The sequence below is a fragment of the Pantherophis guttatus genome, chromosome 1 (assembly GCF_059756535.1).
Source record: "Pantherophis guttatus breed Tessera chromosome 1, ASM5975653v1, whole genome shotgun sequence".
In the NCBI taxonomy this organism is placed as follows: domain Eukaryota; kingdom Metazoa; phylum Chordata; class Lepidosauria; order Squamata; family Colubridae; genus Pantherophis; species Pantherophis guttatus.
The window spans coordinates 54,247,199-54,261,173 of NC_142063.1; the positions used below are offsets into that span (position 1 = coordinate 54,247,199).

Consider the following 13,975-nt stretch of genomic DNA (forward strand, 5'->3'; position numbering starts at 1 on the left):
GAGCTGGTCGTGGATGGTGCCATCTTGGCTTTTGCCTTAAGCGGAAAAAATATTTGGGCATGATGAAGAGGACACCAATAGTTATTGACCCAATTCCCAGAACACCAGTCTGATTCTTGGGTAATCTACAGTTTGTAAAAAGGAGAAGCAATTAACCTTCATAAATATTACTGAAAAATTGCAACCTTCAAATCACAATGAATTCTTCTTGCAAAAATCACTCTCCTTTTCGGCTGAATCTGTAAGTACTTCCTATTTTACTTCACTGACAATCGGCATCCTTTTTATCTGTTTCTTAAACAAAGTCATGCTGAACTTTCATTCAGGCTCATAGACAAAACATTGTTCAAGGATCTGAAAACGTTACCATTTTATTTTAGGAATTTATGTATGAGTTAAAATGCTACAGCTTTGTTTATTAAGAACGCAATCAGTACATTCAGGTTTGAACACAATCAATAAAGGCTTACAGGTCAATCTTTTCACGTGTATGCTGAGATGTAAGCTGCACTGAGTTTCATGGAACTTCTAGATCATAGTGAAACACTGAAACCTTAGACGTGAAATTATTTTTTTAAAGTGGGATCCTTTAAAAAGTTGAGGACCTTTAAATACCATTAGAAAAAGTATGTGACTACTTATTCTAATGCTATAATGCTATTATAGCCTAAAGTTTAGACCATGGGTCCTCAAACTTGGCAGCTTTAAGACTTGTGGACTTCAACTCCCAGAATTCTCCAGACAGCATAGCATAGCTGGCTGGAGAATTCTGGGAGTTGAAGTCCACAAGTCTTAAAGCTGCCAGGTTTGAAGACCTCTGGTTTAGACAGACTGAAAGATTAGGCTAGATAAAGGGATGTCAAACCCAATCGCATCGCAGGCCATATTGTGACTTATTGTTTTTGCCCTTGTGGGGCCGGGATGGGCATGGCCTGCATGGGCCATATCCAGCCCGCGGGCCACTTGTTTGACATGCCTGGGCTAGAATAATAGTTGACATAATTGTTGACAGAATAGTTTATAGTAACATTAGCTTAACTTTACTCCAGGTGTGTCCAACCCATGGTCCACAAGTCCCATGCAGTCTTGGACAGTTAGTAACGCAGCCCCATAAGTTTGCAAACTTTTAAAGGAAGTTTGTTGTTTATCAACTATATTATATATTTTATATGTGATCCAAGACAATTCCTTTTTACTCAATGAGGCTCAGGCAAAGCAAAAGGTTGGACATCCATGCTTTTTACTATATTTTCTCTATTTAAATCTGGATGCATCGGAGGTCCAAATCAGGACATTAATACTTTGTTTGGTTGTTTATGCAATCTATATGGCTTCCCAACCTGCAACTCTGAGCAGCCAGCATAAAATTAAAACTTCATAACCTCTCCAAAACTCCACAAAAACCTAAAAGCAAAACATATAACAGCACAAATTGAGAACAAGATCTTCAACAACACAAATTAATAAATAAATGGGATTACTAATATCCTGATCCAGTGAATTCAATGATCCAGTGGATAAAAACCAAATTTTAAAGTCTTATTTAAGACCAACAGGGCCATTTAAATCTTGGGAAATGAAATTAAAAAATGACTGTTATTCCAAAGGGCAGATGCTTTATCAGTAAAGGCATGCCTTCTGGATCCATTAGAAGATGTTAGATTTAGATTAATAAAGAAACCCAATATATGCTTTCTTGGTTAGACGTCATGATTAAGGTAGATATAATCAAACAGTCCTTTTGCTCACCCTGTGCTATGAAGAATTTTCTAGTGACCAGAAACTTGTGTTATACTTGGAAACCTATAAGAAGCCAATGCAGCTCTGATGTTACATGGATGCATCCATAACTACCTATTCTGCATTCTGGACCAAGCACAGATTCTAGATGATCTTCAAGGATGGTAGAATACATTGCAACAGTTAAAGGGGAAGGTGACAAAAACATGAATAACCATGAGCAGCACCTCCTGAACCAAGGAATGGGAAGAGTTATACAAACACTGTTTTGGCTTATGCAAAAGACCCTTTTTATAAGTTAAGCAAAGACTCTTTTTGATCATATCTCCTTCGCAAGCAGGAACTTGGCGTCCAAGTGAAGATCCAAATGGTGTACCAATTCTGTCTGAGAGAGTGCAACACCACACAGAACTAAGAGAATGTCTCTGGATTTGGGAAGGACTAAAGCCCATAGCCACTGGAACCTGCTTAACAGATTAACAGAGGTGGAACGGACCTTGTAGGTCATCTAGTCTAACCCCCCACCCAAGCAGGAGACCCTACACCATTTCTGCTTGAGCTTAGACAAAACCTACTTATGCCCATCCAAACACCAGGAATATTTCACTAGCATCATTTGGTTGACTGGGGAAGAGATTTATAACTGCATATAATCAGTGAACTGATATTTAACCCTATGCTATTAGATATTATCTTTAATCTTTTTGTTTCTTAGTTTTACACTGATCACACAGATGAACATCATCATATGTCTTTACATTATGAATGATAAAATTCATCTTATCAATGCAGATTCATCCAAAAAGTAGTTTAATTTTTAACACATTTGCATAGCATACAAATGGTGAAACCTTTGGCTGTTTCTGAATTCCAAAAATACTACATCTGTAATCCACATGGTACTTTTCGGGGGGGGGATATTTATTATTATGGTTTTCATAGCATCCAATTTCAAATTGGATTTCTGCCACACAAGTTTCTGGGCCTTTTTTTCTGCTGACAAACTGCAGAGCAACACAGAGTTGCAGTTTGTCAGCAGAAAAAAAAAGGCCCAGAAACTTGTGAATGAGATTTCACAGAACCAGGGCTGTAGAACAACTTAGTTTATGTAGGTAAAACCTGGCTAGAAAGAATATGCATATATACATATACATATACATATACATATACATATACATATACATATACATATACATATACATATACACATATACATATACATACATACATACATACATACATACATATATATATATATATATATATATATATATATATATATATCATATCGTATCATATATCTACAGTAATGTACCATATTTTCCGGCGTATAAGACGACCCCCAACTTTTCCTGTTAAAATATAGGGTTTGGGCTATACTCGCCGTATAAGACTACCCCTCTTCCAACGTACATCAAATAAAAATTAAAAAACATCAGCTGGCTCAACCACAACGTAAAAGCAGCTGTGCTAGACCCAACATGGCCCCTGCAACAAGCAAGAACCTCACACAGCCACAAAAAGCCCAAAAAAACAACTTTCACACTTTACACACACAAAATTCCACATACAGCTTTGTGAGATTTTGTGTGTTTGTGTAGTTAGAGTGAAACACTACAGAAACACACTAAATCTCAGAAAGCTGCACAAATATTATTTTATTTTATTCTATTTTTATTTTTATATGAAAACTAAATTTAAAACTTCCTAAACTTTAAATGGCTAGGTCTAAAAAAGAACAACTAAAAAAAACCCCAATTAACTATTTTTTTAAAGCTTCCAAAGGGGGAAAAAACTTACCCAATAGAACAGGGGTCTCCAACCTTGGCAACTTTAAGACTTGTAGACTTCAACTCCCAGAATTCCTCAGTGAGCTTTGTTTTGCTGGCTGAGGAATTCTGGGAGTTGAAGTCCACAACTCCCTGCCTGCTTGATTGCAGGCAGGGAGTGGCTTGCTGGTGGAACTGATTCAGGCAAGCGAAGCAAGGCAAGCGTTGCGACTAGCAGCTAAGGTAAGCAAGCTGGAAGGGGAAAACTTTTTTCCTTTTACATGGCTCTGGCGATCCCAACTGCATTGCCTGATTAGCAGGCAACTCAGCTGGGATCATCAGAGCTTGGATCGCCAGAGCCATGTGAAAGAAAAAAAGTTTTTTCCTTTTACATGGCTCTGGTGATCCCAGCTGCGTTGCCTGATTAGCAGGCAACGCAGCTGGGATCGCCAGAGCTTGGATCACCAGAGTCATGTGAAAGGAAAAAACTTTTTTCCTTTTACATGGCTCTGGCGATTCCAGCTGAGTTGCCTGATTAGCAGGCAAAGCTGGAATCGTCAGAGCTTGGATCGCCAGAGCCATTTAAGGCTCGTCAGAGCCTTTTGGGCTGGTCTGCCTGGTTACAGGAGAATGACACCCAGCATATAAGACGACCCCCGACTTTTGAGAAGATTTTCATGTGTTAAAAAGTCATCTTATACGACGGAAAATACGGTAATGATATTATTACTACAGTAATATAATCTGCAACTGCCTCAACCCAATGGATATGGAGTTTGTCATTCTGTCTGAGAACACAATGTATATGTGCTTATATTCATAGTGGAGAGGGCCATAAGGGTATGCAAATTGTATTCACTAATGTATATACCAATGCATACGAAGGAAAAATGGTTTCTGCTGGCTATGTTCCAATTGCCATGCATTTTCTTTTCAAAGGTGTCTGCTAAAGTCTACTGTGAAACTTTTCAGGCTAAATTCTGGTATTTGAAAAAAAAATAAGCAGATAGCAGCCAAATAATACTGAAAATAAAATATAACACGACAAAACATTAAAACATAAACCACACAAAATATAATAAACCACACAGATTGGGAATAGGTACAAATACATTTAGACCTCTCTGGAATTATCAGTATGTTTAACGGCTCTGGCCCTGAATTGTTCAATGTACGTAACAGGGAACATTTGCACAAGGCTACGTCAAGTGCTATGATAACTTGACCATATCTTCCTTAGAGCAAGAATTGGTTAGTAAATTGAACCACCCAAACTTCAGCTCCAGGGCCAAAACTCATTACAGGATAAGGGAAGGAGAAGATAGGGAAGAAGTCACACAATTTACTAAAGAAATATACATATATTATATTTATAATATAATATATTAAACTTATTATATTATATTTATAATATAATATATTAATATATTATTACATATATAATATAATATATTAAACATTTTGCCCTCAGTACTTGGCTGGGAATGTGGCTGCACAGGTTGCAGAGGAATTAGGCATTCTCAATCAGATTAGAGAGGCACAAAAGAACTTAAGTGTATTAGAAGAGATAAGAGACCGAAGTACAAGAAGATTTAACCTCCACATCTCTTTTCCTTGTTGTGCATATGTCTTTTCATTCAAGGACTTTACCTCATTAATTTCCATCAAGACATTGTTCTCCTCCTGTTCCTGCATCCTGTTTGACACTCCTTGAGACAAACACTTTAATAAGGTCACTGTTGTTTCATCCCAATGCAGACATCATCACAGACAGTGTTAAAGAGACAGGATGTAAGCTAGCTGATTTATAAACATTTCATTCAGCCTTGCAAATGCCATTCAGAGAAATTCTGAGTGTTTGGGCTGCAGAGAAATGAGCTCCTATTTATTCAACCAAACAGGCTGAATAAACAGATACATCCGTGCCCTAACAAGTTTGCAATCTCACTCAAAATTATGGAAATGCAACTCAGGAGCTACATTCTACATGTAGCTCCTCGTCATCCTCATCCTCCTCACTGAAAACAAATGAAAGAAGCATGTACATTAGGACATTGTACAAATGTGTTGGATAGCGTAAAAATTATCAAAAAGTAATAGAAGCATTAGGCACTAGATTGAAAGATAAGCAGTCAGTCCATTCTACCACAAGACCACTCTCAAATATTAGTTCGTATGAGCAGATTCAATTCTGGCAAAGCATTGCCTGATATATCCTGGTCCTGCACTGTATCCAGGGCTTTGAAAACAAAATCTAGCACTTTGGACAGGTCCTTCAAGACTACTGGTAACAAGTTCATTGACTTCAAAATTAGTTTACCGGGATTGTCCTGCAAGCAATCTTACTCTCTCCTATTGTATCAACTGTAAACCAGCTTCCTAAAGGCAGCCACATTTTCCTCTACCTGTGGACAAAATAGATTTGTCTCTCTCTCTCTCTCTTTCTAACTTGCGCTAGCACTTGAGTGAGGAAAACTTAAATCCATAGAGTCTAAATACAATCTCTCAAACTTTAATTTCAATCTGCTTACTCTCCATCAGTCCATCTTAACTCACTTTAAGCATCTTGTTCTTTGAATGTTAATCTACTGTATGCCACAATTGTACACTTCTTTCTACCACTCCATGGCCTGACTTACACTGGATAAGAAATTCAAGAGAGAAGCAAACACTAAAATGCTTGGATTTAGCAGAGATGGACAATTTACCTGATAGGAAAAATGTGATTTGTCAGATTATTGGTCATGATTTATAGATTCTGGAAATGTACATAGAATGATTTATGCAAATTATATAATTTGAACAAAAGTCTCAATTCACAGAAATTAGAAATGGAGAAGTAGATAGATGACAGAACTGAACAGTTTGCAGAAATGGGAATAGAAACAGGATGAATATACTAAGCATAAGATGCCAACAAGAGGATGCCAATTGAAAATGAGATCATAGTAAGTTTCTGCTTTTAATGATAACTGCTGAGATTCAAAGTCTGACATTAGCTAAAATTTCATAACAATAGAGCCAAGTCATGATCACTATGTGAGAAAAACTGGGAACTGTTAGCAAAAGGTTCTGCAGTGCAAGCTGTCATTCTACAATACACCTGATCTAGTTTGTTGCTTCACTAGACAGAAAACAAGAGGAAAACAAATTCTCCTGCTGCCTTTTGAAGCAGCTACCAACCATGATTTAGTACTTTTGCATTAGGAGAGGGAGGCCATCTAACACAAAGCTGTTTTAAACAGTCCCAATTAGTTTACTTGCCTAATTAAAAGAAAACAAAATTCATTCTCAATTGTAATTTATCTGAATCATTAAATCTCCATGCATTTAAATGACTTAGCATATGAAGATAACAAAATGTTTTTCCCCCCCTCCGGGAAACATAACGGTGTGTGTGTGTGTGCATGCCTGCATGCCTGCATGCATATACTGGTACATGGAGTGATATGAAATACAACGCTTAATCAAAAATTTTCAGAAGAGGCTTTTCAAAGGGAAAATTCTGAACATTTTCTTTTTTAGCCCTATGCCCAAAGAAGGTATTTTGTTGAATCTCTTCAAGATGAGCATGGATTGATCTCTAATTTCTTCTACAATTGTCTAAAAACAATGTTAGATCTGAGGCACTGGGGAAGATGCAAAATGCAGCTGGTGTGCCAATATAGTGATTTAGCTCTGTGAATGCTGTCACTTCTGACATAAATTCCTGGAGGAGAAAGGGCCAAAAAGGAAAGAATGTCTATCCCTCACAAGCAAAAATGGGAATTGTTCAGAGAATTTGCTTCTAATTCTATCTCTTCTGAAGATGATGGAAACATGGGAACACCATTTAGCTCAGTTCCTGCATCTCACCATTTTTATGTAAAATCTGTTAGATAATGTTTTGAGGCAATAAAGCCTGCACTGCATGCTAGAATGAGTCTTCCATGAAAGCCTGCTCCTCACTAAATGCAATCTAAACTGTTTGAGGATGGCCCTTGGGTATACCTTTGCCTGATCCCTCTTCTTTTGGGATGTCACTGTCTTCATGCTAACTTTATGAAAGAAAAAAAATGAATTTGATTTTATAGAAGGAAATTATTTATAGGAGATATGAGCACCTTTTGGAAATCATGACCTGTCCTGGATGACCGAGAATCTCCATAGACATAGGAGATACGATGAAAAACAGCAGACCAATTATGGTGAGGGACAAAATACAAAAGCAAGCAACTGGGCACCTCTCTGGGCACATCTGAGATTGTAAGAACTGCTGTTATTATTACCTCAAAAACGGTCTCCCACAAACCTGTCACAACCCTACAGCCAAACTTTAGGAGGCCTGGTCTCCTAGGGTTGCTCAATACCCACAAAAGAACTGCTCTAAGCTTGTCAGATGAAAACTGGGTTGTACTTCCAATAATTAAACATGAGCACTGGATCGGGGAAGGGAGTTTCTCATCAAATAAACTTGTATAATGATCAGCTTCATATGCTACACTTGTTCCTATTTATCAAGGTCAACCTCTTTCATGGTCCTTGCATCTCATAAATCACTGCCCCATCTCTATTTCTTTGGGGATATATCTAGGGAAGTATGAAATGCTAATTGTTGTTATTTTTCAGGTACAATCTTCTTACTCTTGAAAATCTCTAAACTTTAAATGCTACCTTTGGGCATGTGGTGGTGAATGCATCCTTATCTTGTATACAAATGGACTAGCTATATGAATACTAAAGCACGAAGCAGTACAAAGTCAATGAACTCATATCCTGAGGTTTGACTATTTTTCAAAGCTCTTGGTAAGCGTAGAGAAAAAAAAATATTTTGAACCCAAAAGAACAAATGGTTTCCTGCCTTTTAAATTAGTAGCAAGGCAGCTTTTTTTTTTAAAAAAAAAAATCATATAATTTTCCAGCCTGCTTGGTGATGTTTTCAGAAATTTTTCTCTTTCCTAGGCTTTCACTTTCTGCTGTGTTTTATGTTGTTTTGGTTTCTGAATAAAGTGCCATGCATGGAATCCTGCAATAAAAAAAAAATCTGCCTGCAATATGCCATTACCTCATGTTTCAAATAAGTCTGACAGTTTTCTAACCATCCTGTTGGTGCCGCTTATGTTACAGAAGTCCTTTAAAAACATCTGCGCCCATATAATTCCTCTGCCGTAAAAGGAGCTGTTCTGAGGATCCATTCAAGTGGAAATTCAGTGTGGCCGAGCCAGGTGACATCTGCCCAACAAGTTTGAGATCAGATGTTCCCTCACTGGTCTGATAACAACAGTTTTTGGAGAGAGATCTTTTTCCTTCTTTTCTTAATGGGTGTTAAACAATTCCACCATTTTATTTTCTTTCCAAAATATTGGCTAAAGACTCAGTTTGTTACAAGTGAAAACAGCCAGATGTGTAGAGATAGAACAAATAGTATAGTTACATTCCTTCCCTACCCCCAAGACTAAAATACAATTAAAATGTCCAATAAACATCCCATGCAATGGAAAATGAACTTCAGGCCTAATATTAGTTGCCATGTTGAATTTCCATGACAGAATTTTTCTCAATTTTATCCTTATGATAAAAGAGGTGTACACACACACACAGACACACAAGGTTTGCTATATGTTAACTTATAATACAACAGAAGGAGATAGTTGGGATCTTTATACTACAGTAAAAGTTGTTCTTAAAATAGCTCAGTGTCTTTACAAATACACTTACCGACCCTAAAATAATCTGTCTGAAAATGTGTGCTGTTCACTGAGAAAACTTTGCATCATTCGCTTCATTCATCTAACTGTGTAGAAAGATGGTATTTCTGGCACAGGATTGAAGCAGAGTGCTCTATAAATACAAAGCCATTAAACCTGAGGCAGCAGCAACCTGATCAGGGCTGCCTTTTAATTTCCTGACATGAGCTGGCCACTAACCCAATTACCCAGAATCCCCGGAGGAGTCTTCATCCTTCCCAGGAAGCACAAAGAGAAAGCACAAACATACTGTCTGGATGTCAGCAGAGCTTTCACTGAAATCAAATATCCTTCAGAAAACACATGGAAATCGAAAGCTGGGGGGAAGGGAACTCAGCAGGGACACTTGACAGACAGACAGTGTTCTAGAATGGCAGCGTGCCACTGAAAGGGATTTAAGGAGAAAATGGGGGGGGTAGTAATTGTTACCAACTGAACATTTATTTTTTAACCAAGGGCCTTGCTTACAAGCAGTGGCTATAGCAGAAATGACTTTGGATTTCTGGTACTTGCAGACAAGACTATTCAGCGACGTAACATCTGTCTTGGTTTCTCTGGCTTTGATCTTCCCTCTGCCTTTGAGAACTGCATGACAAGCAGAGATTTAGCAGCTGAAGCATTTTTCTACAATGGAAATGCTATCAATGGGAAAGCATTCCTTGATAAAATTCAGCCTGTAAGTTAATGTTGAAGGCAACAGGGCAATATATGAAATAGTGCAAGGTCTTTGCAAAAAGAAGAGCAGCTTTAAAGTCAAGGCTCAGCTCAAACCATTTTTAGCTTAATTTTTGTTCAGAATGCAGCCAACCTACTGTATACTTATTTTCAATTCTGGAGCATCATTCAGCAAAATCAGAGCTCTGGTTTTCAATCAATTGTTAAAGAGCAAGTATGATCTCAATGTGCTTTCTCCACATACAAAGATGTGCCTTGTAGTACTCTTTAGATCTCCCTTGTCTTTATGGATGGCAGGATGATGGAGATTGTACTATGATATATTTAGAAAGCACCAAATTGGGAAAGATTTCTATAGATCAAAAATCACATCTACAACAGTCTTCAGGAATTTCCAATAGTTATCCCCCACTTGAACATAAAGCTGATCTGAAATAGGGTGATCCACATAATACTTGATATGGAACTAAAATGTCTAATACATCCTGTTTCTAATACAAAAATCCTATAGGCAGCAAAAACTCTTAAAGGTGGTTGGGAGTTCAGTATGTGGTAAAGGCAGAAGATAACATCAAATTCCCCAAAGACAATTTCAAATAAGGTATTCTGATGTTTTCTTGCACTTCCAATACAAATTTTTAATTTTAGTTTAATTTTTTAAAAACTTTAATTCTGTAGGCTGCCTGGAATCAATGTGTATGAGTTGGACAGCCATATAAATTGTTTAATAAATAAATAAAATAAAATTACATAATTGTCTAGGTAAAAATCCTTAACACTCAAACTCATATTGCACTCATAATCTGTGTTCTGTTAACAGAAACATCTTTGGCAGCAAGTTACTGGCTACAGCAACTGACTGCTATTCATGAGACAGAACTATCAACGGTATAATAATTAGGTTGACTGCGTTGTATTCCATTCAATAGGTTTTACTGAATTTTAGCTTGCTGTTGAACTTGAGCATCTTTGAATCAAATGGTAAAATATGAGCATTACCAATATATAAGGACATTTTGGAAAATTAAGGACATGCTTCTTTGATTTGCAAGTCAAAGAGTTTGCCTTAAGACTAAGTGGTCCACAAAAGAGCGCTGGGAGATGGATTGGAGAGGGAAACATTTTAAAAGACTTTCTGGCATTCCTCCTTTCCTACTCCTGCTTCTTTTTCATTAGGTTTCCCACAGGGCCTTGCAAATATAGATTATATCCAGAGTCCAGACCAGTGGTGGGTTTCACTTACCTTTACTACTGGTTGCATGCGCAGAGCATATTTGATGACATCCAGGTGCGTGGGCGGAGCCTCCCGCCGCTGCTGCTACCGATTCACCCGAACCGAGGCGAACCGGTAGCAGCCCACCACTGATCCAGCCTTTTTCAAAGACAGGCTTTCCCAGAGTATAGGATTTGGTTGCATAAGCTGCCAAGAGACCATTGCAATCCTGGTGCCTGCTAACTGCTCAAAACTATCTAAGGTATTCATAGCTTTCCAGCAACTCTTTCTCTCTCACAGAGGAAATGTTCAGAATAGCACTGAACCACTACTTCAGAAGCTGAAGATCACAAAAGAATGGCCTCAGCATAATACAGAAATATGAACTGAAACAAAAAATATATATGCGTATATGACATTTGATCTCAGTTATCCATTAGTGTGTCTCCTGGTTTTATTAAAATAATATCAGAATTTAAAACAAATATCTAGTGTCTTGCAAGAGCCTTGGTAGTACAGTGGTTTAATGCACCCTGTTATTAACACAGCTGCCTGCAATTTCTGCAGGTTCGAATCTTACCAGGCTCAAGGTTGACTCAGCCTTCCATCCTTTCTAAGGTAGGTTAAATGAGGACCCAGTTTGTGGGGGCAATAAGCTGACTTTGTATAAATATACAAAAGTATGAAGGCTATTGCTTAACGCATTGTAAGCCACCCTGAGTCTCCAGAGAAGGGCGGCATATAAATCAATTTTAAAAAAAAAAACATATCTTCCCTATTTCAAGCATGCTTGAAGGTCAAATTCTCCTGGCCAAAACCTGGAACCAATTTTTTTCCTCCAGGGTGATCTCTGAGAGCAAAACTGTATATTCAGCAAAAATACTTTATGTCACTTTGGACAATCTCTACAGATTTAAAGCCCCTGAAGGAATATTAACTGACACTTTTTTCTGTGAGAAGGATGATTAACTATAGGTTAAAAACCAACATACTGAATACATGTGCTCTGGACTTATATCTCAGAATTTAAATAGGTAGTTTTTCACTTAGAATTTTAGGTATATCAGTGAGTCTCTACTCTGCAGTATAAAGATGGAAGTAATTGAGATGGCTCTATGCTCATGCATCCTTTTAGTTATAGTGCATTGATTGGGGCTCTCTTAAAGAAAACAGCCACGATATCTGAGAAACCTATTGATTGTTCATTCTGTCCCTTCCTGCCTCTTTCTTATTCACTTTCTGCATTGCTCTACCAAGCCCCAGTACATCACAAGGGTAGTCTTTCATAGTCTTGAAGTGTCCCTTTGGAACCTTACTTTTTCCCTTTTCCCTTCCATTGACCCTATTTGAAATGACAATCCTTATCTTCCATCTTTTCTTTTTGGGGATGTCAAAAATTATTCCTCAGTAAGTGAACAATAATATGTAGATGATACATGAGTGGGACTGGAAGGCTGTGGTACATGTGTTATTAAATGTGTGGGTGGGAGTGGCTCTCAAGTATGAAAAATGTTGATTTCCACCAATGCTTCAGAGCAAGTGTCAAGACCTATTTTTAAAAAAATAAATAATAAAACCTAAGAATACCAATAGTTTTTCTGAAATTTGAATTTAGATTTGAAGATTCTGCTACCTTTCCATATGTGTGTGTGTGTGTGTGTGTGTGTGTGTGTATGTGTATGTATGTAGGTCTTTGGTTATTCGGGTTTTCTCCCACGTAAAATTGGAAGTGTCTAAAATTGGACACTTCCAATTTTATGCAGGAGAAAACCCGAATAACCAAAGACCTACATACAAACACCCATGAAAACCTCAGAAAACAAATATATATATAGTTTGCCGGACAATGATGTAATAAATATTCTGGAATTTGATTCCACATAATTCACTGTCGACTATTAATTTAGATGAGTTTATGGAGAGATTAAACAAATTCATGGAGAATAAAGCTAATCTTATTAGCTCTAGTCATGCTGGCTATATATTGCCTCCAATAAGGAAGGCACAAGGCAGTATGTCTTTCACTAAGGTACAGATCTGTGTGATACTATTACATTCATGTCAGCTTTTTAGCTTTGCTAGTCCAGCCAGACATCTGCTGAGAAAAGAATGCTGAATTAGACAGGATCATAGTCTGACGCAGCAGGTTTCTTGGGGTCTTGCAATCATACATCTACAATGATACTGATGAAAATGATCACAATCATTTTGTTTAGAGTTTGAAATAGCTCTAAATACTAAACATGAACCTGTATTTCTTCCTTTCGGTAGATTTTATTTTCTTTTTTCTGTATAGCCTTATTGACTGAAATAATATAACCAAAACATCTAAAACAGTTTTACATCAGGAATAGTTCCTAGCTAATTAGATACATTCATAGCTATCATGGGTAAGAATGGATGTTATGGCGAATACAGAGCTGTTGCTCTTCCACTTTATTTTAATGCATTTACAAATACTTCACTTTCCAAATCTTCCTGCAGCTTTTTACTCACTGTCTGAATGCGGAGACAATGAAATGGCCAACACCATCAGGTTATATTTCAAGCACTGCATTTCTGAATCTTAGAGGAACAGTTTAGACAAATGGCAGCTGTGTTTATCTAGGTCTGCCATTATTCTATGAATCCAAAGATAAGCACACTATAGGTCTGCGGTCATAAGTGCCTCCTGCCCCACCTCCCTAGCAGCCTCAATTCACCTGGCCAAAATTTGGTTCTGCAATTTGGCGTTCAAACGTCAAAATGTTTGCAGGCTTCAGTCTGAAATATTTGTGCATGTGTGTTTAGAACACACTGTACATCACCTGAAAGCATTTTTTTTTCCTCTGAGGAGACATTTAACAATTGGG

At 37.5% G+C, this 13,975-nt stretch overlaps 1 protein-coding gene across 3 annotated transcripts in view; it reads right to left on the bottom strand.

The window, feature by feature from the left end:
• ESRRB (estrogen related receptor beta) overlaps window positions 1–13,975 on the bottom strand; it is a 156,684-nt gene that overhangs the window by 17,924 nt on the left and 124,785 nt on the right. The gene's annotated exons all lie outside the window — the stretch shown is intronic.